This window comes from Trichosurus vulpecula, chromosome 2 (genome assembly GCF_011100635.1).
Source record: "Trichosurus vulpecula isolate mTriVul1 chromosome 2, mTriVul1.pri, whole genome shotgun sequence".
Classification (NCBI taxonomy): Eukaryota; Metazoa; Chordata; class Mammalia; order Diprotodontia; family Phalangeridae; genus Trichosurus; species Trichosurus vulpecula.
This window is the reverse complement of record NC_050574.1, coordinates 121,345,871-121,373,658: the sequence shown is the minus strand read 5'-3', so window position 1 is coordinate 121,373,658 and position 27,788 is coordinate 121,345,871. Positions and strand designations below refer to the sequence as shown.

Sequence of the window (27,788 nt, the reverse complement as noted above, 5' to 3'; positions counted from 1 at the left end):
ATGCCAGGTCCAGGGGGTGATGAGACAGAAGGGGCCTTGGACAGAGGTTGGTATCCAACTTGAGCTGTCATCTGCAAATAGAGTGCACTGAGCCTAGAGGAGATAAATCTGACAAGGAGATTAAACAAAGAAGGACCAAAAAAGAGTAGGAGGAAAATGACCAGAAGTGGGGTGAGTATAGGCTAGTAGAAATTTGATTGAACTATCAACTTTCAAATCAGGCTACATAATTTTCCTTTCTTAATCCATTACTCAAACCATTTCACTTTCCGTTATATTTCTACCATAGACAAGGTAGCTCATAAGTTATTACTCTTCACTAACATAACTGTACTGCCTTAAACAAAAGAGGTTCCTGACTTGAACCTTACAACTGAATAGATATACATTGTTGTTTCACAATCTTGTTTATCTTTTCTGATTATATTTACTCTGGAAGAAAGAGATACTTCAGAAATCGAATCTTTTACATATAATAAGTTCAAACATTAATTTAACTGTTGCTTAGGCCATGGAATGACTACAAATTCAGGTCAAAACAGCAAGATCTATCCTGCTTTACAACTCACTACATTAATTTAGCAATTAATTATCTTGCAAATGAAAGTTTAATAGGCCTTCTAAAATCACAAAAAAGATTTTGTAAACATTTCTTCTAAAAGCGTTTTCCCTTTTAAGACAGTTTTAAGATTTATCCTGATGTTAAGAAATAATCTCTAAACTTTTCTGAAGAAAATTGGTTGAAAACTTTTAAAAAGACAGCTTTCTTTTTCATCTTAAAGCAAAAAATAAACCTCTAAAATTGAAATTCATTATAACGAAGTTGGTGTAAAATGTCCTTAAGTAACAAATTCCCAAAGTATTATAACAAATACAATTTCTAGTTATTGAAGAATTCCTAGATATCACTAAGTTTCTTAGTCAAAAAGGTGTTGTAATGGAATCTCACATTAGTAGCAGTAAGAGTCTGATCACAGGAAAAATGCTACTGTTTTTAGAATCTTTTTAAACCAAGAGAACATCTTGAGGTGAGTCTTAAGCAGTTTGCATAAATTTCTGTGCATGTTCTACTTCTAGATAAAAAATAATATTAGATTTTCCAGTAACACAACACAAAAGAGCTCATATCTTATACTGACTACTTGTTCCAATCACATAAATTTGCTATAGAAGGAAAAAAGCAGGGACATGAGACATACCAAATATGACAGGATAAAACATCCTTGGCTTTGCTTAAACTCAGATATAGTTACAGTTCTCCAATCATGCAATATCTGTTCCACCTCATAACTAAACTCAGAAGTAGTCAGGTGGGAAACATTCCTTTCAAAAGGAACACAGTGGGGAAACTGAGCCAAGAGGATCCCATCCTAGATTGAGGCTAAGATTGTCCCCTCAGCTTTTTCCCAAATGTAGACCTCCACCTGTTAACAGTACAGAATCACATTCCCTCTGAGGAGCTTGTGACATTTCTCTCAGATGCTGATTTAATGTAGACAACTATACCTAAATTCAAACTCAAAACAAAATTGGTTATAGTCCCAAGTGCCTTTTGCCTTAAACAGCAAGTTTCACCAATGACAGCTTAGAGCCAGATACAGTTGCTTTTACTCCCATGGAGTTGCAATAAGCATTAAAGATTTACCAGGTCTCACATACATAAGGAATTTCATTAAACAGCTTTCCCTCTCAAATTTAAACTTGTCCTGGTGTAAAAGCCAATCATTAGAATCCTTTCTATTTATTGTACATAAACTTGCGACTTCTCAGCAAGCTAAGTTCATTGTTTAGGACCTACATAAATCAAACAAGTTCTTTTCCTCGGGCTAATGAACTAGCCCATACAGATAGTTTCCAGGGGCCCTGGCAATTTGCAAAATGAGGAGAATTAACATGGACCCCAGGAAGGGGTTAATACTGGTGCCCTTGCCTGCTGACCTCCATTTGGATTTGGGAAAGGGGAGAGAGAGGGACTAAGGACTGGGGAGTGCTGGGAGGCTGTAGAGTCCAGCATCTGAATTAAAGCTCTGATCAGCCATTGAGGAAGGGGATTTGGTGGATAAGGAGGAGGGTCCCTGAGGAAGCTTTGCTTCCTAATAGGGGTTGCTAGGCTTTGGGGAACTTGGAGCAAAAGCTCTAGGTTCTGGTGGTGTGGGAGCAAGGACTTGGGGGCTTGAGAGGAGAGGTTCCTCTGCTTGCCTAGAGGTGTAGGCTTCAGGGTGCCCAGGGGTCCAGGGCTGTTGCCAGTGCTATTTTATCTCTTTCATGGAGGAAAATCTTGAGAGCTTGAAATTTTCTGACCTATTCCACCATCTTCCCAGAATCCTCTCCATTATGCCTTATATACCAAATTGTTCTGCACCTCCCTGGTGCATCTATGTACCTTATCACCTAATGTAGGGGTGTGTGTGTGTGTGTGTGTGTGTGTGTGTATGTGAGAGAGAGAGAGAGAGAGAGAGAGAGAGAGAGAGAGAGAGAGTGTGATATCTCCTATTGACTGAGCTCCATAGGACAAAAGGACCATGTCTCACTCAAAATTTGCATCTCCCCTAGAACAGTACTCTGCATACAGTAGGTGCTTAATAAATGTTTGTTCATTGGTTGGCTTATTATAGAACTCTCAAGAACAGCCAAATTTGTTGTGTGTCTCACCCCAACATCAAAATCATTCTGCTGTGAAATCGACTGAGGAAAGCGACAAAGGAAAGTACACTTGGGAAGGAGAGACCAAATGTATGGGAAAGAGATGAGAAATAACCAGTCTCAGTGAACCACAAAATAAATCTTTGATTTTACAATTTGAGGGCCAAGATTGAGTCTACAAAGTTTCATATATGCGTGTATATGTATAGCTATCTATCTATGTATGTTTATTATACACACATATCTAGCTACATGTAGATGTCATAGGAATACATACATCTAGATATATATGTTGTAAGTATGTCTATAACTATATACATGTACAATTTGACAGGTACATATACTATATGTAGATAAATCTATAGATATAGTTATATCTAGATAGTGATCTAGCTATAAATATATCTACATCTATATATTTCATTGTTGCTGTTCAGTCTTTTCAGTCATGTCTGACTCTTCATGACCCTATTTCGAGTTTTCTTAAGAAAGATACTGGAGTGGTTTGCCATTTCCTTCTCTAACATCTCTACATAGATATATGCATATGTTTTGTACATATACATATATACATGTACACATATGTATATATGTATATATGTATATATATCTATATCTTTAGAATGTAGAATGTCAGAGCTAGGAGGGACCTTAGAACATAGAATGTCAAAGGTGAGAAGGATTTTAGAACAGAGAATCTCAGAGCTAGAAGGGATCTTAGAACACAAAATGTCAGAGTTTGTGACCTTATTCTATTATACCCTACCATCCAATGTAGGGATCTCCCTGATGGGATCATCCAGTCTCTTCATAAAGCTCTCCACAAAGATCATTATCCAAAAAAGGCAGTCTGACCCATGGTTGGACGCATATTTGGAGCTGGGCACTCAACCCTGAGTCTCCATGCTGATTACATTGCGTGTCTTCTTCTCCCAGGCCCAGTCTGCACCGTCATCTTCATCAGCCTCTTCTTCACCTGCTTTTGGCTCCTTAGCATCCTCTACTCAGCCTGGTGAGCCAAGGAAAGGTGGGAGGCAGACCAAGATCATGAAGCAATGGCATGTGTGGAAAGTACCTGGCAGACTTCTTTCCTATCTCGGTAAGTGGCTGTAGAGTTAATGGAATATAAGATCTTCCCCGTCCATGAATAGGCATATGTGACCACGTGTCCCCTTTTTTCCTTGAAACAGGGACTGTGTTACCAGGCCTAAAGGTACACAGGTATTTCAACTATGGATGTCCTGCTGCTTTGAGCTCCAGCCCAGCTCACGGCTGTGATACATTCTGAGTCACATAGAGCTCACTGGGGGAGGAACTTGCCTAAGGCAAAGCTTACTTAGGGGAAGCTTGGAGTCTGGGTGCTGTCTTTCTCTTATTTTCCACTCTCATCCCATGACTGACCAGCCTGCCTTCTTTCCTAGTTCTATCTGGCTCACATGACATTCTTTATGTTATTCACCTTGTCCAGTTCTTGTCTGGTAATGTGGCATAACCTCCTCATTCCCAAGGTATTCCTTTCCACTGGCTTTTGGGTGAACCTCAGCTTCGGTGCTTTGGAGATAGAGGCAATCTGTGTAGTATCAACATAAAAACATGCTGTTACTAAAAAGATGGCCCTTGTTTGGGGGAGGAGCTTAGATTATAAAAAGAACCAAATAATTTCACAAATTAAATAAAATTCTCTCCTAGTGTTTAATTCTGAACCCATCTTATTATCTCTCTTTAATAATATGTGAAGAGCTCTATGGGTTGTCCATCCAAACTGCTGTGTGCCAGACACGGGGAATACAAATATAATAGTGAGACCTTCCCTGACTTCAAGACACTTACGTTTCCCTAGATACAAGATGTGAACAGATCAGTAAATACAGCATGTTTTCAAAATAAATATACCATACCACAATGGGGGTGGGGGTGGAGACTACTCATTGAGGGAATCAGGAAAGAATTCTTGAAGAAGGTGGCATTTGAGCTAAGTCTTGGAAGGAAAAGGGAATATTAGGAGACAGAACTGAGGTAGGAATACTCCCAGGCATGGGAGTAGCCTGTGCAAATTTACTAAGGAGATTGGAGAATAAACCTTTATATAGGGCCCATTATGTTCACTATGTTAAGTGCTTTTTACAAATATTATCTTCTCACAACAACCCTAGGAAGTAAGTGCTATTATCCATATATTACAGATGAAGAAACGGAGGCAAACAGAAGTTAAATGACTTGCCCAGGATCACACAGCTAAGTGTCTGAGGCTGGGTTTGAACCCTGGTCTTCACTCCAGGCCCAGCACTCTATCCACTGCACCAATAGCTACCCCTAAAATATAACAGCAGGAGATGGAATGTTTTGTATAAGTAAAAGCAAGAAGACTGGCTATGAAGAACTTTAAATGCCAAAGGATTTAGAGTTAGTTGGAAAGGGCTTTGGAGATCATCTGACCTAACACCACCCCCACCCCATTTTGCAGATGTGTAACTGAGGCTCCAAGAACTAAAATGACCCCCTGTGTTAAGCTACATAGCCCAGATTTGAAGGCAGATCTCTGATACTAAGTTCAGTGCCCTTTCTCTACTCCTACCCTGCCTCTGTCAGAAAAGCTGATGTACCCCAGGGTTCAATCCAGCCACCTCTGTCCAAATGATGATCTGGCCTGTTTCAATTTCTCCTAGCCTGGAGACTTTGAGGGAAGCTGGTGTGATACTAGGACACTTCTGAAGTTTGGGAACCATACTTAGATTCCCAGGAGGCCTAATTACAAATCCAGCAGGGCTCTCTCTTTTAGGGGAGGAACCAGGTCTCCCTTCTCAGACCAGGACAGGAACCATGTCTGGGGACCCCTACTTATTGAAGGATGTCCAAAAATAAAGATCTCCCTCTGAATTGATCCTGAAAGCCTTCGGGATACAAAGTTCTGGGACGTCCTCAGAGCAGCCAGTGAGTGTCCCAACAAAATCTTCATCCTGGGAGCAGTGAGGGCAGTACTACAGAATGCCCAGCAGAGGGCGGATAGATACTGCATTTAGCTTAACTGGGATTCCAGTCTCTGGGAGAGCCCTTTGGTATTGTAGGGGTGCATTTAGGTTGGTAGAAAATCTGGCAAAAAACTGGTTCTTTTACTTGATTCCTCTCATCAGTACAAGGTTCAAAGACAGCTCCAAAAGACTCATGATGGAAAAAGCTATGCACATCCAGAGAAAGAATTATGGAGTGTGAATGTAGATCGAGGCAAACTATTTGCTCCCTTCCCCCCCCCTTTTTTTGGGGTTCGTTTCTCCTTTCTCATGATTCATTCCATTGGTTATGATTCTTCTTTACAACTGAACTATTATGTAAATAAGTTCAATGAGAAGGTATCTGTAGAACATACATTGGATTACGTGCCATCTGTGGGGAGAAGGGGGAGGAGAGGGAGGGAGAGAATTTGGAACCCCAAAACTTGTGGAACTGAATGTTGTAAACTAAAAATAAAAAATAAATTTAAAAATAAGGGAAAAAAACTGGTTCTTTTGATTTTCTTCTGCTGACCTTCGGGGAGAATCAATGAGAAAGAGATGTGAGAGGGAGTAGGTGGGGGATGGCATTTCTCTCCATTTGCTTTCCATCTTGGTGCAAGGTCAAGAGCCCTGGGCTGATTCATCAGAACTGGATTCTAATCCCTGCTGTGTCACTGATTCTGTGTGACCTTTTACTGTTAAAAAAAAAAGCCCAGCTATGAATGATAGCTACTTGTGACAGTGGATAGAGTGCTGGACTTGGGAAATGAAAATTCAAATCCTGCCCCAGCTGTGTGATGCTGGGCAAATCACTCCATCTCTGCCTCAGTTTCCTCAACTGTAAAATGGGGATTATAATACCACCTACTTCCCAGGGTTGTTGGGAGGATCAAATATTTGAAAAGCACTTTGCAAACCTTAAAACACCCCACAAATGCTAGCTGCTGCTGTTGTTGCTATGACACAGTCCTTGAGTGTTCACAAAGCATTTTGTATAGGATCATAGATTTAAAGCTGGCAGGTACCTCAGAGATCCTCAGACTCTTTCATTCGATTTTCACATTTATCCCATGAGTTGTACATTCTAGAGGCGAGGAAACTGAGAGACTGAGAAGATGGCGTTGCCCTCTACAGTAATAGAGGAGATGGGAGGCGGGGAGGGCTCAGGGAGAAAGAGAAATGAGTCAGAGAAAGGACATTCTACAAACAGGGGTGGGATAGGAACAGGTCCTGAGCTTTCCTAAGGGATCTTTAGGGATATGTCTGAACTTGTTTCCTTAAAGAATATATTATTTCATTCCTGTCTGTGGTTTCTAGTGAGTATAGAATAATCCTGTGTTATTTGAATTTCCTTTCCTTTATATTTGAAGACCTTTCCTCTGGCTCTTTGCAGAATTTATTGTTTAACATTTATTGTTAAATTTAACCACTATGTACTTTAGAGCTTAAACTATAGAGTTTGGGGTAGAGTTTTTTGGTTTATTTTGTGCAAGCAATCTGTATATATTTTTAAAATTAGGGCCTTGTTTTCTGTATTCAAATGTTTTGGGCAGTCGAATTGCTCTCTTGGAATCCCCCTGAGTTCTATGTTACATCAGGGATTGTTTCTATATCCAAAAACTAAGAAAAGGCTAGATCCAGCCAAGATTGAAATATCAAAGAGTGTCCTGGCATCTGACCATGAAGGGTTCAGAGTAACCAATGACACTGATTTTGGGTGCTCTCAGAGAGTGGGACCCAAGTAATAAGTCTAGGATCACCTAGCTTAAAAATCAGGCAAAGAAAGTGCTTGCAACTTTATGAGCAAATAATGGTGCAGGATGCTGTTAGGTGAAACAAGGATAGGTATATTAAGTACATCATGGGAATGAAACAATGTGGGGATTGAACATATAGCTATAAATATAAATACAATAAATACAAATTTAATCCTATTTATAATACCGAGGTTTTAATTCTCTTAACTGAAAAATTTGCATTTTCCAAGGATGTTGTGGATATTGTTTTATTCCTTGGCATTTTGTTCATGACTGATAATAAATTTATGAAAGTTAAACAGGCTTTTTTGTATTTTTAATTTTATTGTACTTTTGTAGAATTTGAATGTCTGAATGGAATTGTTGTAGTGTTGAAAGTATCATATTCTGTACCCTTTTGTTGTTGTTCAATCATTCAGTTGTGTCCAACTCTTTGTGACCTCACAGACCACACTGTCCATGGGATTTTCTTGGCAAAGATACTGGAGTAGATGCTGCCATTTTCTTCTCCAGTATCTCCCTTAGAGTTCCATAGGGAACACACCAGGCAGAAGGATCCCCCATTCTAATCTCTCTTTCTCTCTTTCTCTGTCTCTCTCTCTCTGTCTCTCTCTCTGTCTCTCTCTCTCTGTCTCTATCTCTGTCTCTATCTCTGTCTCTCTATCTCTGTCTCTCTATCTCTGTCTCTCTCTTTCTCTGTCTGTCTGTCTCTCTGTCTCTCCCTCTGTCTCTGTCTGTCTCTGTCTTTCTCTGTCTGTCTCTCTCTGTCTCTCTCTGTCTTCCTCTGTCTGTCTCTCTGTCTCTCTGTCTGTGTCTCCCTATCTATCTCTCTCTGCCTCTCTGTCTACGTACACCTACACCCACATCTCACACTAGGCTAGGAAGAGTCATTGCTGCTTTTTGCAGTGGTACGGGTGACAGATAGGGATGGAGTACATTGCAGAGCATCTTGAGCAGGGAGGTAGTTCCTGAAAAGGTCCCAGAAACAAGCTCAAGTCAGTTTTTGAACCCTCCCACAGTGTGGGGACTGGTAAAAGAGGGGTATTGAGTAAGTTCTTTAAGTAATTATTCTATCTCTGCCACATAATTCTTCTTTGGGGGTTTCAAGAGTTAGTGTGGCCTAACAAAAATATCTATTCCACCATTTTGTTTGTAACGTGACCTGGCATCTCCGAGCCTGAGGCCTGTCTTAAGAGATGACCTTGTTACACAGGCTGACTTAGAATTATAGACTCTTTAAGACTAATATTTTTTAGTGGGACTAACATGGTAATTAGAGATAAGGAACCTGGTTTCAAATCCTGACTCTGCCATTTACTAATTGTGGGATCTTGGACAAGTTACTTTCCCTCTTGGTCCTTAACTTTATCTGTTAAATAGGTGAGATCCCACACAGTTGTTCTTTCTGTGATGCTGGAAGGGAAAGACTGGAGGTAGCCCAAACTCCCTCTTTGCCCCTAACTATGATGCCTGCAACTGTCTCTCCTCATCTCCAATTCCTGGTTTCCCCAGCACCCTTCAAGTCTCAGCTAAACTCTCACTTTTCCTCCTTAATCTTAGTGCCTTCTCTCTAAGATTCTCTCCAATTAATCCTGTAATATATTGTTCATTCATAGACGTTGTCTCCCCTTTATGAGACAACATTGGATCCTTCTGCCATCCCTATCTGTCACCCATACCACTGCAAAAAGCAGCAATGACTCTTCCTAGCCTAGTGTGTGGTATGGGTATGGGTACGTATGGGAGAGAGAGGGAGAAGGGGAGAGGGAGAGGGAGAGGGAGAGAGGAGGAGGAGGAGGAGGGGAGAGAGAGAGAGAGAGAGAGAGAGAGAGAGAGAGAGAGAGAGAGAGAGAAATTAAAGTGGAGGATCCTTCCGTCATAGGTATTGTCTCTCATCGTAAGCTCCTTAAGAGCAAGGACTGTTCTTTGCCTTTCTTTGTATCCCTAGCAATTAGCACAGTACTTGGTACATAATAGATTATTAATAAATGCTTGTTGACTTGACTTAACATGACTTGATTCTACCGCCTTTATAGTAGCCTGAAATTAGAGATCTATTCCTTTGAGCTAAAGTATTGAAAGCCCTTTTTAAAATGCAGATTTGTCTGGGAAGTGATAGACAAGAAGGCTATGTGCCTATCATCCTTTCCCCTGTGACAGTTAGCTAAGAACAAGGCCCTGATGGTGCAATGGTTTAAGGTTTGGGAGATGGAAAAAGGAAAGCTTCCACTTGACATGGGAAGCCAGGACTGGGTCAACCCAGGAAAGGCAGACTCAGGGAAGACTATGACTTCCCTAGTCTCATTTTCTCTTTTGGGGCATTGTATGAGTCAGACTTTGATCCCTCCTGTGCTCTAGGATGGTGTGGGCTGGTCCTGCTTGATCCTGGATATAGTGGCTAAGATTAGACTGCATTTTCTCTTGGAATTCCCAAATTTCTGGCTCAGTCTCTTGGTGGCTTTGACCATAGCTCTTTCCTGTCTTCTTCTGACAAGGTTTCAAAGCTGACTCCCTCTCTTTCTCTGAGCCAAGCAGGCCAGACTTTGTTGGTAGCAGGTCTCCTGTAGGGCCACAGGTGTTTTGCTGTTCTGCTTCCTTCTGCTCCAGGTATGGACTCCCTGAGCTGTCTGGTTGCTCTGTTGCCTGGGCTTGGACACTGTGGTGTCTGGGCAGTGGTCTGGCCCTATGTCTTGCTGTGTCTTCTATAGGGCTGCCTGTGCCCTGTACTTTCTGGGTGACATACTTGCCTGGCCACTTCACTGCCTGGGTACTAAAATGCCTGAGCATTGGTCTAGTCCTTCCTCCCGCTGTTCTAACCAGGCACTGCCTGGGCACTCCACTCCTCCTACCTATCTAACCACTCCTTCTCAGCCTCCTTTGCTGAATCCTCATGCCCTCTCACTGTAGGTATCCCACAAGGTTCTGTCTTGGGCCCTCTTCTCTTCTCCCTCTTTACCACTTCACTTGGTGATCTCATCAGCTCCCATGTCTGTGCTGATGATTCTCAAATCTACCTATCCTGCCCCAGCCTCTCTGCTGACCTCCAGTCTCACATCTCTAACCGTCTTTCAGGTACCTCAAACTGGATGTCCAGTAGACATCTTAAACTCAACATGTCCAAAACTGAACTCATTATCTTTCCCTCTAAATCCTCCCCCTGTCTCCTCTATTACTGCAGAGGGTAATGCCATCCTCCCAGTCCTTCAAGGCTCAAAACCTAGGAGTCATGCTGGATTCCTCACTATCTCTCACATATTGAATCTGTTACCAAGGCATGTTGATTTCACCTTTGCAATATATATCAAATACCCCTTTCCCTCCTCTGACACTGCCACCACTCTGGGGCAGGCCCTCCTCACCTCATGTCTGGACTATTGTAATAGCTGCTGCTGTGTCTGTCTGTCTCAAGTCCCTCCCCTCTCCAATCCATCCTCCATACAGCCACCAAAGTGATTTTCCTAAAAGGAAGGTCTGACCGTGTCTCTCCCTCTCCCTCTCCCTCTCCCTCTTTGTCTCTCCCTCTCCCTTTCCCTCTCCCTCTCTGTCTCTCACTCTCCCTCTCACTCTCTCTCTCTCTCTCTCTCTCTCTCTCTCACACACACACACACACACACACACACACACACACAAACTCTCTCTCTCTCTCTCTCCGCCAATGGCTCCCTATTACTTCTAGTATCAAATACGAGATCCTCTGGCATTCAAAGCCCTTCATAACCCAGTTTCCCCTCCACACTTTTCCAGTCTTACACCTACACCTCAGTCCTCACCACACACTCTTCGAACCAATGACACTGATCTCCTGGCCGTTTCATGAATAAGACACTCCATCTCTCTGCTCCAGGCATCTTTTCTGGCTGTTCCCCATGCCTGGAATGCTCTCTCTCCTCATCTTTACCTTCTGGCTTCCCTGGCTTCCTCCAACTTCTAAATAAAATCCCATCTTCTATAGAAAGCCTTTCCCAATCACTCTTAATTCTAGTGCCTTCCTTCTGTTAAGAATTTCCTATTTATCCTGTATATAGATTGTCTGTACATATTTGTTTGTGCATTGTCTCCCCCATAAATTGTAAGCTCTTCAAGGGCAGGGGCTCTTTTGAGAGTATTTAAAAATTGTTTTCATTCATTCAATAAACATTTATTAACTGCCTACTATGTGCTAGGCACTGTGCTAAGTACTGGGGATATAAAAAGAGGTTTCTTGCCCTCAAGGAGCTTACATTCTAACAGGGTGGGTTCAGGGAGACAATATGCAAATATCACCAGCACTTAGCACAGAGCTTGGCACATAGTAGACAGTTAAGCACTTAACAAATGTTTATTGACTGACTACACAGCATCTCTCTCCTGCTGTGCTTTAGGCAGGTCTGTCTGGGCACTGAGCTGCCTGAGTGGTCTCTTCTGGCCCTTTGTTTTGTTGTGGCTCAGGAGGGACCATCTGCGTGCAAGTTGTCTGGGCACTGGTCTCACCCTGTCTTCTGCACTGGGTGCCGGTCTGTCCTTCTCTTCTGGTCTCATCTCCTGCTTTGGGTCTGCTCTGCTGCTTACCTCCATCCCTGCCCACCATCTAATCCCTCTTCCACCTGACATCCCTTCAAAATGCTTGAAGATAGGGTAACTCTTAAGGTCTCTTAAGGTCTCTTTTCCTGAGCACAAATGCTTGTATTACTATTATGTATAGCATTTTATACTTTACAAAGAACTCTCAACATTATCTCAGTTGATCCTCTCAACAAGGAAGCAAGGATATTACACCCTTTTCATAGCTGAAAAATGAAAGCCCTTGCCTTGCTCAAGGCTCCACAGTACATCAGTAGTAAGGCCAAAACAAGACAGACCACTGGGCCAAACCAGCAGAGTTGGCTTCAGGTCCCCCTCTGCTGTTATTAGTTATGTGACCTTGAGTAAGGCCTGTCCCCTCTCTGAGGCTTAGCTGTGTCCTCTGCAAATGAGCATGAATGGATTAGGTGAACTTCCAGCTCTGATTCTACGAAACCTTAGTCTACTGACTTCTGTCAAATGCTATCGTCTCTCAAAGAAACGAGGGCGAGTGATAAAAATAGCAGCTACTTCAATCATCTAAGCCAACTGGTTTCATTCCTTAACCTTAGCTCCCCTGTGTCCCTCCCCTAACTCAGGGGGCAGACAAAATCAGCAGGATTTAGCTCCTGGTCAGTGGAAGACAGCTCGTTAATCTGGTCTTGTTCATAGCTTTCCTGCGGCACTGGGCTGGCCATTTGTCAGAGATGTTGACATTCAGCTTGGCTTATTCATGCTTCTCTCCTGCCCTCAGCTTCCTCCCACCTTCCTCAGTGCCTCAAATGGGACTACGGTAGGGGAACAGAGAATCCCCTGAGCTCACAGGTGACGCTGGAGGACAGAACACCAGCCTGGACACCCTGCAATTCAACATTTAGTTCAATGAATGTTTATTAAAGACTCAACTGTGTTTAGAGCACTGTGCTAGGCTAGGGGAGATAGAGTTTAGCAAGTTAGCTAGTGGTTTATTGATTTGGGTAATCTTTAAAAAAAAAACAGATCTTCATCATATTTCTGTTTTCAATTTTATCTATTTCTCTTCTAATTTTTAAGAATTCTTCCAAAGTACCTGTTTTGAAGTCACTTAGTTATCTTTCCTCATTTAAAAACTCCATGCTAAATTCATTGAGGCATTCCCCCTTATTTTGTTAATATGTGGTTTCACAGCTATACATTTTCTTCTGAGCACTGCTTTGGCTATATTGCATTCATTTTGGTAGGTTGGAGTGATATTGATTGAAAGTGACCCTCGTAGACCCCACAGCCAAGTACCAAGGTAGATTTATGCAAGCAAGCATATGTACAGTGTTACACGAGAAGTGCATTAGGGAAGTGATAATAACAATGATTGACATTTTTAACACTTTAAGATTTGCAAAGGGTTTTGCATATGTTATCTCATTGGCTCTTCACAAAAATTCTGTAAGATAGATGCTATTATGCCCACTTTTCAGATGAGGAAACTGAGGCACAAAGCAGTTTAACTGGTAGTGTAACACAGCAAATAAGTTTATGAGGTAGAATTTGAACTCTGATTCCTGATTCCAAATCTAGCCCTTTGTCCACCATGCTATCTAGTTCCCTCAGGTAAAAATCAAGTGCTCTGGTGAAGTTGGGGGTGGGGAGGGGGGTGTAAATTGCCAGGTAGGGTAAAAGTAGAGGGGGCAGCAAGAGTAGGAACCAGAAGACTTCTGGAGGAGATGGCATTTGAGTTGTCTAAAAGGATTGGTTGGGATTTTAGGAGATTTCTCATAGACTCAAAGAACCTTGGACTCTGAATCAATTTCAGAGGCATCTAGTTTAATATGTATTAGAGTGGGAGTCTGCTCCATAACAACCCTTCTGTTCCACCTCAGAAGCTGAAAGTGGTCATCTAGCCCCTACTTGAAGATAACCGGTGATGGAAATTCACTCACCTTGAGGCAGCCCTTTTCACATTTGAACAGCTCTAATTGTTAGGAAGTTTTCTTTATATGGTTCAAAAATTGACTTCTCTTCAACTTCCATTTGTTCTTCCCAGTTCTTCCTTCTGGGTAGAAGTAAACAAGTCTAATCCATCTTCACATAGCAACCCTTCTTGGGAATGGGGATGTGGGCTGTAAGAGAGCTTTGTGGAACTTGTCAAACCTGGAAACCATTGTATTATGATAAATGATATCATCAAAAGGAATTTGGAGAACATTGCTGGGATTATAAACTTGCGGGCAAGAAAACTGTAGGGACATGGGAGGCATTTTCATTATTGTTGCTGATTGAAATCAGGGACCTTGAAGAGACATGTTGATTTGAATAATGAACAGCTGGCTGGTTGTACTTATAAATTGTGGGAAGAACTATTAGGAGAATAAATAGCATAAACGAGAGAGTGGTAAACTTACTCAAGAAATAGACTTCCTGAATACTGGAACAGACCAAACAAATCGATAATTCCATGAGACAGCAAGTAATGTTAGTACAAACTCAAAAGATTAAAAAAAATAATGCAAGATACCTGATTTTAAAAACAACTGACCTGGAAACAGGTCAAGGACAGATAATTTAAGTATCATTAGACTCCCTGAAAACCATGATTTAAAATTCTAGAATTATATTTCAAGAAATCATAAATGAAAACTGCCTAGATATATTAGAACCAGAGGGCAAAGTAGAGAGAAAAAGAACCCATCAACCCTGTCCTGAAAAGAACTCCAAAAGGAAAAGTCGTAGCAATGTCTTAACCAAAATTCAAAGTTCTTATGTCAAAGAAAAAAATGGATAATTGCAGTTACCCAGAAATAAGTAGTATAAATATGAAGAAATAAGCAGTTCAACTATAGTCAGGGTTGAACAAAACCTGGCATTTATACTATAAACTAGAGGAGATCTTGGAATATAATATTCCAAAAAGTAAAAGACTTGGGCTTGCAACCAGAAATAATTGACCCTGCAAAACTGAATATAATCCTACAGGGGGAAAATCGATCTTTAATGAAATAGAGAATGTTCAAGCATTTCTGACAAGAAAACAAAGGCCTAGGCTGAGTAGGAATTGTTGAAATCTAAACAAGAGTCCAGAAAAGCCGGGAAAGCCTTGAAAGTTACCTTGCAAGTTCCAAAGGTCCTTCAGTTGTCAGATGGAGTTATATGAGGGTCCATAGGAGAAACCTCAAGGAAGTTTCCTCATTAGAGTAAGTGAACACTAACAGGAGGGTGAGCCCTAGTCTTGGTCTGGATTGGCAGAAGTCATAGAACAGAATGGTTTCTATGGTACAAAACTGAGGTGAATTCTGATTGCTTGTCTTGTTCTTTTAACATTCATTTTGTGTATGGGAAATAAATATCTGTCCCATAACTATAAATATATAAATCTAAGCCACTGGCATTGTTACAAATCCAATGTACTCTGGTGTTGATAACTGCCTCTTCAATGATGTTTTCCAAGTTCAGATTTTCATATGCCAGGTTTTCTTAAAGTAGAGTTAACTAGCTGTGCTGGGGAATTCTGCAAAGTAAGGTTTATGAAGCCACCAGAGTGGGGAAGGTACTAATTGTCCAAATAGTTTGTGTCTCCTCAGCTCATCAAGACAGCGGAATTGGACCCAACCTGGAACTATATTGCTAGTTTCATGGTGTTCTGGCTGCTGGAGCCTTCACCAACTTCTGTACTGAAGGCACCAGTTTTCCTTCTGTGTTTCCTGGGATCCTTCCCCTCTGATGATACTGACTTTTTGGTTATGGCTTCCTTTCTTCAGATATATTACCATGAGGGTAGGTATGTATCTTTCTCTACCCTGCCTCCCCATCTTCACCTGCCCATGTAGGATTTAAGGTGGGAGAAACAGTTAATAAAAGAAAACAGCAAATAGGTCTTATTTCTCTACCAAAGAGAAAGGGGTCTGATAGGTAACAAGAGGGATTGTAGTTAGAGAGAAGAGAGTTGATCATATAAGAGCTGGTAGTGCTTGAAATTTTCTCCTGGAGTCAGAAACACCAAGCAGTGGATCTTAGGATGGAATTAAGTGACTCAGGTTCAAATACTTTGTGTGCCGCTTACTGTCTTAGGCAAGTCACCTAACTTCTCTGGCCTCAGTCTCCTCATCTATAAAATCAGTGACCTCTGAAATCACTTCCAGCTTTAAATCTGGGAAACTCAGAGACGTCAAAGTTTGAATAACCTTTAGATCATAGAACTTAAAAAGAAGCACTTTAGAGACCATCTATTTTACCCTCTAAGTTTATAGATGAGGAAACTGAAACCAGTAGAGGGAATTTGATTCTGCTAATGTCCAACAGATATTTGAGTAGCAGAACTAGGATTCAAACCCAGGTCTTCTGAATTCAAATTTAGTAATTGTTTCACTACACCAAACTTTTTGAAGGTAATACAGAGGGGAGAAGAGACACAATGTCCACCCTTGGGAAACTTTTACTTTCATGAAGGAATGATAGTCTCTTCTCTCCATCTATGTTGTGTAGCATTTAATTTCTCTCCCTTCCCCATACCCATTTCACCTGAACAATTTAGAAAGAAAAAGAAAACCCTCATAACAAGTATGCATACATAGTCTAGCTAGATCCATTCTCTCGTTGGGTAATGTTCAAAAATGTATCTCATTCTGCATTTTAAGTCCATCACCTCTCTGACAGAAAGTGGTTGTCATGTTTTATCTTCAGTTCTCCAAATGTGATCATTGCATTGATCAGAGTTCTAAAGTCTTTCAAAGTTGTTTTTTAATAACATTGGCATTATATAATATATACATATATATTATATGTAAATATCTATATCTATATCTATCCATCCATCCATCCATCTATCTATTAAATCTCCTGCTTCTATCCACTTCACTCTGCACCAGTTTCTAGAGATCTTTCACAGTTTCCTCTGAGACTGGCCATGTCATCATTTATTTTGACACAATAACTTTCCTTTATATACCATTATATACCATAATTTATTTAGTCATTCCCAAATACATATGCACCCCCACAATAACCTCAGGGTTATTTTTTTTGCTACTATAAATATTTTTATAAAAATGGGTCCTTTTCTTCTTTCTTTGTTTGCTTTGGAGTATAGACCTAGTAGGTGTATTGCTGGGTGACTTTTTGTTAGTGGTCTGTTCTTCTGAATTCAGTCCAAATCACATGAGCTTTTTTGAGTGTCACATCAGACTTCTAATTCATGTTGAGCTTGTAGACTTTTAAAACTCCAAGATATTTTGCAGAACAACTGTCTGTCCATTCTTTTCCCATCTTGGGGTTGACTTTCTGTACTCAAATGCAAGACTTTACATTTATCTCCATTGAATTTTGTCTTGCTTGAGTCAACCTAATACTCTAGTTTGTCAAGATCCTTTTAGGTCCTGACTCTGTCATCCACTATGTTAGCTCTCTGACAACTTTGTGTTATCTTCAAATTCAATGAGCCATATCTTCATCCAAGCCATTGATACAAATATTTGATGGCACAAGACTAAGAAAGATCCTCCCCTGGAGACATCCTGCCACATTAACCCTGAACCATTAACAATTACTCTTTAAGTCTGTCCATCAACCTAGTTCTGAATACATCTGATTGTATTATTGACTAATCCATTGCTCTCCATTTTCTCCATAGGAATAGTAAGAGACACTTTAGCAAAAGCTTTGCTGAAATCTAGATATATTATCTCCACAGCATTCTGCATATCTGCTAGTATTCCTGTCAAAAAAGGACATGAGGATATCTTGGCATGAAGCCATGCTAAGTCTTTGTAATCACTGCTTCCCTTTCTAAATGTTACCAACCATCTTTTTCATGATCTGGTTTAGAATTTTGCCAGAAATCAAAGTCATATTCATGGCTGATAGTTGGGAGATTTGGATTTCTTTTTTTTTTTAAATTTGTGGCATTTGTCCTTCTTTTATTTCATGCCACTTCTCCCATTCTCCATGTTCTTTCAGATATCACTAAAAGCAGCTCAGCCATTACATCTGCCAGTTCTTTTAGTACTACGGGTTGTAGTACATCCATCTGAGCTTGTTGACCTGAATTCATCAAGAGGAGCGAGGTGTCCTCTTATTGTCTCCTCATGTGTCTTGGGTATCAGCTCCCTGATAGTCATTTTTGCTATGTCACTTCCAGTATAAAGGTCATCCTCCTCGGTGGAGAAAACAGAAACCAAGTAAGAATTTGGCAGCTCTGTCTTCTCTTTATTATCAGTAATCATCATCCAACCCACCAACAAGTGAGGTTCTCTTCCTTCTTATATCTTCCTTTTTCTGCCAACATCACTGGAAAATCCATTTTTTGTTTTTCTTGGCTTTCTTTGCCCACCTTAGCTCATTCAGAGCTTTAATATTCCTCACACTATTGTTACAGGACCATGCTTCTTTGTAACATTCATCTTCTGTTTCCTTCTATTGCTTGCTTCCATCTTCTGCATTTTTTTTAAATCAAAGTTGGTTGTTGAGTTCCCCATGCATCTTCTTCAGACAAATTCCCTTCCTCTTCAATGGGAGCTTTCCTTTGTGGCTTCAGAATTTAATTCTCGAGCATTTACCTTCCTTTCCCCCCTCCAAAGCACTTTATGCCATTGGAATCCTAACTACCTTTCCTCTGAACTCTGAAAACTGCTTTTTCAAATTCTAAGATGTATGTCAGACCATGTACATGTTTCCTCTCCTTCAACAAATGCTAGAATGGAACTGTTATTTTGTCCCAAAGTTTCCATCATTTCCATTCCTGTAATTACTTCCTTCTTGTTAGTGAGAATCAGATCCAGAATAGGATTTTCCCTTATAAGTTCCTCCACCTTTTTAGTTAAATTTTTACTCATTTTAAACTCAAATGTAAAAAGACCAAAAAAAAAGAACATTTCCATGTACAGAACACAGCATAAAAAAGAAGAGAATTTCCATTTCACACTCTTTATTTTTTCTGAAAAACTGTGTAATAAAAACTACACATTATTTTCAAAGCTACCCTACTTTTCTGTGGTTCCTTTTAATTGTTGTTTTGTTTTCTGCTGTGTACTTTTTATGTTTTTTCTCTTTCCCTGCCCATCCCCTGCCTGGAGAAAGCTACCATTAAACACACACACATATATGTATATGTGTATATACACATACACATACATACATATATACACATACACATATATATATACATACATATTTGTTATATATTATTTTACATATGTATGTGTGTATATATGTGTGTGTGTGCGAGCGCCTGTGTGTATGTGTGTAAAATCAATAGTGTACATGTTTCTATTTATCAGTTCTTTCTCTGGATGTGGATAGCATCTTCCTTCTTAGGTCCTTTATAGTTGATTTGAAATTAATTGATCTTTAAATGTTCTATTGAATTCACTTGTAAATCCATCTGATCCTGATACTTTTTTCTTAGGAAGCTCATTTATAGCCTATTCAAAGTCTATTTGGATATTCTGTTTCCTCTTATGTTAGTCAAGGCAGTTTATATTTTTCTAAATATTCTTCCATTTAACTGAAATTGTTAAATTTATTGGTACACAATTGGGCAAAACAACTCCTTGTAATTACTTTAATTTCATTTTCATTGTTGGTATATTCACCCTTTTCATTTTCAGGCAAGCTAAACCCATTCATATTTGGGCATTTCCTGTCTTCTTCCCTACATCTCTACTAGCGCTGGTATCATCAGACAAGGAGTGTCTTATGAGCCAGAAGGAAGGAGGATTGTGGGAGGGGCCAAGGAGACCCTGGATGCCCATCCTGGAGACTATACACTGCTACCGAAGAACCAGAAAGGATTTGTCAAACTCTCCTTGATTCATGGCTAAGGGCCATCTTGGCAAGGTCCATTCTTGGGTTTTCAGCTACTCTCAAGCCAAAATCAATTATATTTTGATATTGATATGCTCAGTCCTAGGCCAACATAGATTATATTTTGATGAGGAGAAAGATTAATTTCACTGAATCACAGAAATTTAGAGTTGGAAGAGATGTCAGCCACCATCTGATACAACCTAGACCTACAAGAAATCCTCACTATAACATGCCTTACAAGTGGTCATTCGGCCCCTACTGGAAGACTTTTTGGGAGTGCAACCTACTAGGGCCACCTATTCTACTTCTTGATGGCTCTGATTGTTAAGAAGTTTTACCTAGCAAGGCTAAATTCCCCTAAATTTGCCTCTGTGCAACTTCAAGCCAATCATTGTTCTTGTTTCTCCCCTCTGGAGACAAAGAGAACAAGTCTTCCATGGGATAGCCCTCAGATACTTAGGGAATATTGGTGACATTCAGTCTCTTGCTGAGACACTATATTTTGATGGTGATATGTCTGAGCCAGTACCAATACAGATTCTATTTACTTGGGGGAGATTGTTGGTGACTTAGTCTAGGAGTTCACAGGAGGTCTTAGAGGACAGAAGTGATTGATTTCTCTTGTTGACTTGCTTTTCCCTGTAGCAGCAAATGCTTTCTGAATGAGTGATTTTGAGGCAAGCCTAAAGGCACATCAAAGGAAATGAAAGGTAAAACTTAAATATCCTAAGAAAGCTTATTGAAAGACATTTTGAGTCCCAAACAACCATGCATGGTGACACTAAGGATACAACTACTGATTCTGTCAGTGCTTTCTTACCTGATCAACGGAATTTCCTGATCCTATACCTCCTGGTGACTCAGCCCTCAGGAAATATAATATGTGGGCCCAGTTCATAGTACGGCCATAGGAAAACAATTTCCCACTTTTCTCCCATTATGCAGGAAGAATCCCATCTCTGGCATGGGTAGGTGATGCTTCAGTTTTCTCACTTCTGAGAAATTCTAGGGCAACAACTGATTTGTAGAGAAGTTGTCATTTATCTCCACTTCCAAATCTCTGATCTGTGATCTTAAAGCATTATAATTGGCTGAGGATTCCAAAAAGTATTTGCTGACTAGAAAATTGGTCCAAATCTAATAAAATAAATTTGATAGGGATAAATGTGAAATCTTACATTTGGCTTCAGAAAATAAGGATTATAAGAAAAAATGGAGAAAATCTGGATAGACAGAAGTTCATCTGAAAGAGATCTGGTGGCCTCAGTCAATCGCAAGCTTGGTATGAGTCAACAATGTGATATGACAGCCCAGAAGTGAAAGGTAGTGTGACATTTTGAGAGGTACAGTGTACAGGACTGGGAAGGTGATGAGCCTAACAAACTCTGCCACCATCCAATAACGGCTAAAACACGGTGCGATGAATTTGAAGAGGGATAGTATGTCCATAGAAAGACAATCAGGATGGAGAAGGATCTTGAGTTCATGGCATATGCAGAACCATATTAGAAAATGAGGTTTAGCCTGGAGAAGAGACAGTTATGTGATGCAATGGATAGAGCACTGGGCCTAGAGTCTGGAGAGACCTGAGTTCAAATTCAATTTCAGATACTTCCTAGTTGTGTGACTCTGGGCAAATCACTTAACCTCTGTTTGCCTGAGATTCCCCTCGGCTGTAAAATGGGGATTATAATAACAGCCACTACTTCCTACAGTTGTTGTGAAGATCAAGTGAGATAATATTTATCTAGCCCTTAGCATATCTATTTATATATTTATAGAATTTTTTAATAGAATTTTTAGAATTTTATAGACTTTATAGAGATGCTTATTTTATAAAATTTATAGAAATGCTTATTCCCTTCTCCTCCCTCACCCTCCAGGAGAGATGAGATATTACGCAATGTTTAAGGGTTTTCACGGAGAAGAAGGATTGTTTGGTCTTTTTGGTTGGCTCCAGAGCAGAGCTAGGAATGCATGTTTAGAAGTTGCAAGGAAACAATATTAAACCTGAAGCTATTTGAGTTAATAGAGTGAACCCAAAATAGAATCAGCCATCTCAGGAAGCTGTGGGTTCCCCCTCGCTGAAAGTCTTCAAGAAAAGGCTCCAAGGCCATTGACCAAGTGTGTTGCTGAGTATATGGTACGGGTTAGATTAGATGGCTCTTGCTGAGGGCCCGTTCCAACTCTGAGATTGTATGATACAGTGTCAATGACAGGATTCCTAAGAAATCATGGAATCACAGCAGGATGTTCCTGAGTAGTTTAAAAGAGAAATAAAAATTGTGAAAGCAAGACTTATAGCCTGCACAGCAGAAATAATTGGCAGAGTAGGAAAACTTGAATCCACCATGGTAAATCTCAGCAAAAAAAACAAAAAAAGAGAAAAACTGATGCAACTTAAGGACAGTGTCATTGACAGCAAAGGTTCTATTTTGGTGAGAAGAGATTCAGCCTATCACCAACACATTATCTCAGTCAATAAACATTTGCTAAGTGCCTACTATGTGCCAGGCACCATGCTATGCACTGGTGATACATAGAATGGCAAGAGATACTCCCTTCCCTCAAGGAGCTCATAGTCTAATGGAGGAGGCAGCATGCCAACAAACGTGCACAAACAAGATCTAGACAGGATAAATAGGAAATAATCAACATGACGAAGGCAGTAGCATTAAGGAGGATCAGGAAAGATTTCCTGTAAAAGATGGGACTCAAAATAAGCCAGGAGGCAGAGATGAGGAGAGAGCATTCTTGGCATGGGGGACAGTCATGGAAAATGCCCAGAGCTGAGACATGGAGTATCTTGTTTAAGAGACGGCAAGGAGACCAGTGTCACTGGATCCAATAGTATGTGGGAATTGGGTAGTGGTGGGAAGTTAAGGAAACTAGAAAGGTAGGGGCCAAGCAATGAAGGGCTTTGAACCCGAAAGAAATGAAATGCAAAAGTTTCCATTTCAGTTCAACAGATGTTTATTAATGCCTACCACGTTATACACAGGCCCTATGCTTAACTCGGAAGACACAAAACGAGAAAATAACCCAATCCCCTCCCATCAAGGAGATTTCAATCTAATAGGATCAGATAGGACACATTATAGCCACATATAATGGCAGAAAGACTAAGCTACATCACCCTGCCTCCCTGCCCTCAGTAGAGGCTGGATGACCACTTCTCAGAGAAACCCCTAGAAATACCCCCCCCTCCAATCCTGCCCCTTCTTTTCCCACCTCCCTCCCTTGAAGATAATTCTAGAACAAAGAGGATGATGGAGGATTTGTTTGTTTTACAAAATCTGTATCTTCCTCAAGGCTCAGTGCAAGTGCTACCTCCATCAGGACATCTAGCCTGATGCTCCCAGTTACTAAAACCTCCCTGTCCAAAATTCTATTGTTTTAGATTTATATAAACTCTATGTAACAACAAATTGGCTCCAGCTCCAGGGGGTTAGGCATGCCCTCTCCCACAAGGGGCTCCCTAACTCTAGATTCAAGTGCCAGATTTAGTCCTGGGCTGGGAGGGATGAGGGAGGGTCTGGCCTCTAAAGAGAGGAGTTATGTTCTTTCTTGTTGGCTCTTTGTACCACCATCCTAGTGGTCCTTGAGAAAAATCACCTAAAGCTTGAGTTCAGCACAAGTCTGGCGTCTCCTCAAAAGGAATCTGGAAGATGCTCAGTGTAAAATGTAGATCAAAAGTGTAAATTGTAGATCCAGTAGAGGTCAGTTATTTATTTCCTCCAGACAAAAGAAATTCTTAAAACACAAGACTCCCAAGTACACACTGAGAAAAACTTAACACATGGTATAGTGATCCTGTTATACTCTCCTGGGAAGCACATGCTTCAAATATTAAAAAATGAAACAAATAGTGGGGCCGCTGAGTAGCCATCTCACATTCACCTCAGCTTTGCACTGTCCAAACAACTCCATCAAGGGTCGTATATTCTGGAAAGCCAGGCCGTAACTTGGGTTCATCCTCTTGTTAGTGGTAATCTTCTTTTACAAGTATTGTGGTAATTTCAAAAGTACCTCCTGCAAGGCAGTCAGTAACAACTGTGGGACCCAGGAGCCTCTGACCTTTTAAACTCCCAGAGTTGAAATGCCTATACCAGAATTGCTATTTGATCATGTAGGCTTAGGGAAAGAAACACAAACAGATCTGCTCTCGGGCTCACCTAGATAGCACATGTGCTTAATGCCAGGTAAAAGCAGCTACCATTGTCCACCTGCCCTCCCCCACAGGAAGTCTCAGAGAAAAAGTTTCATTGCACATGAAACGGGGAATTTCTCCTAAGGACAGAGGAAGAAGAAAGGGTTTTCTTGGATTTGTACTCAGCCTCCTTTAGTGCAGAACCCTCTCATGAGGTGCAGGGAGGCACATGAAGCTGTGTACGTCTTTAGAAAAGGGTCTGAACTTCTCTTGTCATCGTGGGGACCAAGGGATTGCTGTATCATCTCGTAGTCCTTCAGCACTGAGAACATGTCCCCTGATGTGACCAGGGAGAACTCAACTGAGCCCCATGAGGCTCCGTGGGCTGTGTTCTACCCCTAACCCTTGTAGCTCCTTGTGGGCAGGGGCTGCTTCTTTGTTGACTTGGGCAAAAAGTCATGTCAGCCAGATGGCTCAGTGAAAGAGCGTTGGTTATGGAGTAAGGAAGACCTGAATTCAAATTCTGCCTTGTATGCTTGGTAGATGTGTGGTCCTGAGCAAGTCACTTAACGGCTGTTTGCCTCAGTTTCCTCAGCTGTAAAATGGGGATAATGATAGCACCTACCTCCCAGGGTTGTTGTGAAGATCAAGTGAGATGACAGATCTAAAGCACCCCATAAGTGCTGGTTAATATTATTTTTATTATTACTTTCTATCCCCAGTGCACAGCACAGGACCTCGAAGGCAGCAGGCCCTTAGACAGGGGGTGTGGTGGACTGATTGCTGTTCAGGTGTGATTAGGACTGGCGGCCTCTAAAGCATTGCACGATGCTTCGGATACCTGAGGGGATCTCGAGGGATTGCCCCGTGAGGATGGTGTCAGGGATCGTGGCCTCAGCTGTCCCCGTGCCACCGTTAGAGGCCGTGAGATGGTGTAGTGAATAAAGTGCCAAGCCTTGATGCAGGAAGAGCTGAGTTCAAATGTGACCTCAGAGACTTAACAGCAGTGTGACCCTGGGCAGGTCACTCAACCTCTCTCTGACTCAGCTTTCCTAACTGTAATAAAATAAGGGTAGTAACAGCCCCTCCCCCCACCCAGGGTTGTAGTGGGGATCAAAGCACTTAGCTCGGTGCTTGGCTAGGCACATAGCAGGTGTTTAATAAATGCTTGTTTCCTTGCTTCCATGATCATTGACCAAAGTGTCAGATAAAAGGGCCTAGGTGCTGAACCCAAGAGCCCTGTCCTACCTCTACCTGAGCACCCCAGGCATGAGCATTTTCTCACTTCTTCCCCATCTCCTCTCTGTCTCTTTAGGGCAGCTCTGGTGCCAATATTCTCCTTTGGGGAGAATGAAATCTTTGGCCAATTAGGCAATCCCCAGGGATCTTGGCTATGCTCAATTCAGGATGGACTGCAGAAGGTCAATGGGCTTCTCCCTCCCACACTTCCATGGCCAAGGGATCTTCCAGTACAGGTCTGGCCTGCTCCCCTATCACCCAATCTGTCACCACTGTGGGTAAGTTCCCAGGATGCTAGAGGAGGTGGGATTGACATGAGATGAGCCCCTGTTGGCCTGATCCTCAAGCTTCGTCCCTGCCTAGGTGTCCCAGCATGGCCCCTGATTATACACAAACTGTTCTGATGACTCCCTTTCTGGGAAACCCCAGAACCAAGAAGGATCTGCAATCATAATGTAGCACCCATTCTGGGATCAGTTTCCAAATCTCCACTCAAATGATCAGATTGGGTCCTCAGAGGGCAGTTGACTATTTCTATCTTCAGCGTTTTAGGGACAGCCCTAAGGAGCTGGGTGTGGATTCTAGTATTATTGTCTTGAGCCTCCTCTCCCTTTGATTATCAATTAGCCAGCTGGAGTTATTCCCTATCAGAAACTGTTATTTAGTAAGTTGGTATAGTAACAACACTTGATACAAAAGTCTTCCCACCCCCAAGCCTGTGACACACTCTCTGTGCACACACAAGGTCTCTGGGGAGAGTGGGCTCAAAATGAGAGAACACATATAGCCAAAAGGTAATCATGACTCCTGTTTATTAGAAGTCCTTTTCTTTTGTGGAAGCTTCAGGAAGTTCTTCTTTGGTCTATCTCTCTTTGGATGGATCTCTCAGAAGTTTGTTGCCTTGGGAGTCCTGAAGCTGCCCGTGCTCATTGTGTTTAGCGTATCTCCATCAGGTCTCTCAGCTCCCAATGCAGAGGCTGTCTTTGGGAGACACTGGGCAAAGCTTTCCTCTGGTCAAGGGGAGCAGGGGGAAAGAGACTTCCTCCTCCCTGACAATTTTAAAACAAATAAATCTTAAACATACAATAAAAAGGTAACAATTAGATGTTCAATGATCAAATTATTTGCAGTCACTGTTAAAGCAATAACCATGTATAGATGTATTAATGTATAGATATGATGTAGAGTTGTTTTTCAGCACAAAATTCTTTAAAGTGAGGTCATCAATGACATTGTTATACTTCATTTTTTTCATTTGTTATAGAGATGTGATTTTTAATTATTGTTAATTGCATTATCTTTATCACTAAAACTATCTGCAAAGAGAGGAGGGGGAGGGGGAGGGGGAGGGGGAGGGGGAGGGAATGGCCTTTCTAAGGCAGAGAAAGAATTGCTCTTCAGAGATATTGGGGGAAGGAGTTTGAGGGCAGTCAGGTCTTGGTCCCTGAGGCCCCAGGTCCATTTACACTTGACCCCTCATCAACAAATGGGGTTCATCAGGGGCTTAGACAGGGGAAACATTCGAAAGACCATTGAAGGGGTCTCTGGGGAAGGAAAGAATCAGACAGCTGGGACTTGGAGTCAGGAAGACTTAGATTCTAATCCTGCTTCAGATATGTAGCAGCTGTACGATTCAAGCTTATGGTTCTATAATATAATGGCCTCCATTTCATCACACCTTCAAAGGGATTGCTTCACTGACTGAAGCTGCTGGGTTGAATGGGGACAGAGATGACTTCTCTCCTCTGGACCTTCTCCCCATTACCATTGCCCACTCTGCTTCTAGGTGTCCAGTGCCCCTGACCCTGAGAGTCCAAGGACTAAGCACTCATGATGCTTAGGGATGCTGCAAGGTCTTGGATGCCTCCCATTTGGCAGACAAAGAAACTGAGAGACAGTTTATTATGACCTAGGGGTCCCATGTGATTGTTGGTCCCAGTGTCAAGTTAGGTTCCAAAGTTTTCCCACTTCCATTTCTATAGGACTTTAGGGTTTACCAATGCTATCTTTAAAACAATCTTGTAGGGTGGGAGAAGTACAGAAGACTTCTCACCTTCTACCCCTGCTTTCTGTCTCCCAGTGGGGAAGCCAGGTGGGGTGGAACAAAATACCAACCCTACCCAAAAGGAAATGGACCGTCTGCAGCAGCATTATGTGACAGAACTGTGCAGCCTCTTTGAAGCCCACAAGACCAAATACGATGTCCCCCCAGAGCAGCACCTGAAGTTCTGATGAGTCTGCCACTTCCTATATTCCCTTCTCCTGTCCTTACCCCTGCCTTTGGATGACATCACAAAACAAAAACGGTATGGCAAAGTGGATAGGGCAATGAATTTTCCTAGGTTCAAATCCCACCTGAGATGCTTCCTAGCTGTGTGACTAGGAAAATCACTTAGCTCTCTGTACCCCAATTCCTCATCTGTTAACCAAGGGGCTTGGACCCAAAAGATTCTGTTGTACCTAAAGACTGTTCTAGTTCTAAATCTGTAATCCTACATTCCAATGATCATTAACTATCAACTTTTGTGCTTGAGGCAATCAGCAAGAATGGGTACAAAGTTTCACTAACTTTGTACACATTAAAATCAACTTTATAATTCACTATGTGGAAAGTTATCAATCAGTAATTAAGAAAAATTCAGTTGTTCTTTGGGGGGAACTGAGAGAGCCTGGATTAGTTACTAGAGAAGCTGTAAG

At 41.4% G+C, this 27,788-nt stretch overlaps 1 pseudogene; it reads left to right on the top strand.

Moving 5' to 3' along the window:
* LOC118836729 lies at positions 1 to 27,323 on the top strand (annotated as a pseudogene).
* Positions 27,324 to 27,788: the final 465 nt, after the last annotated feature.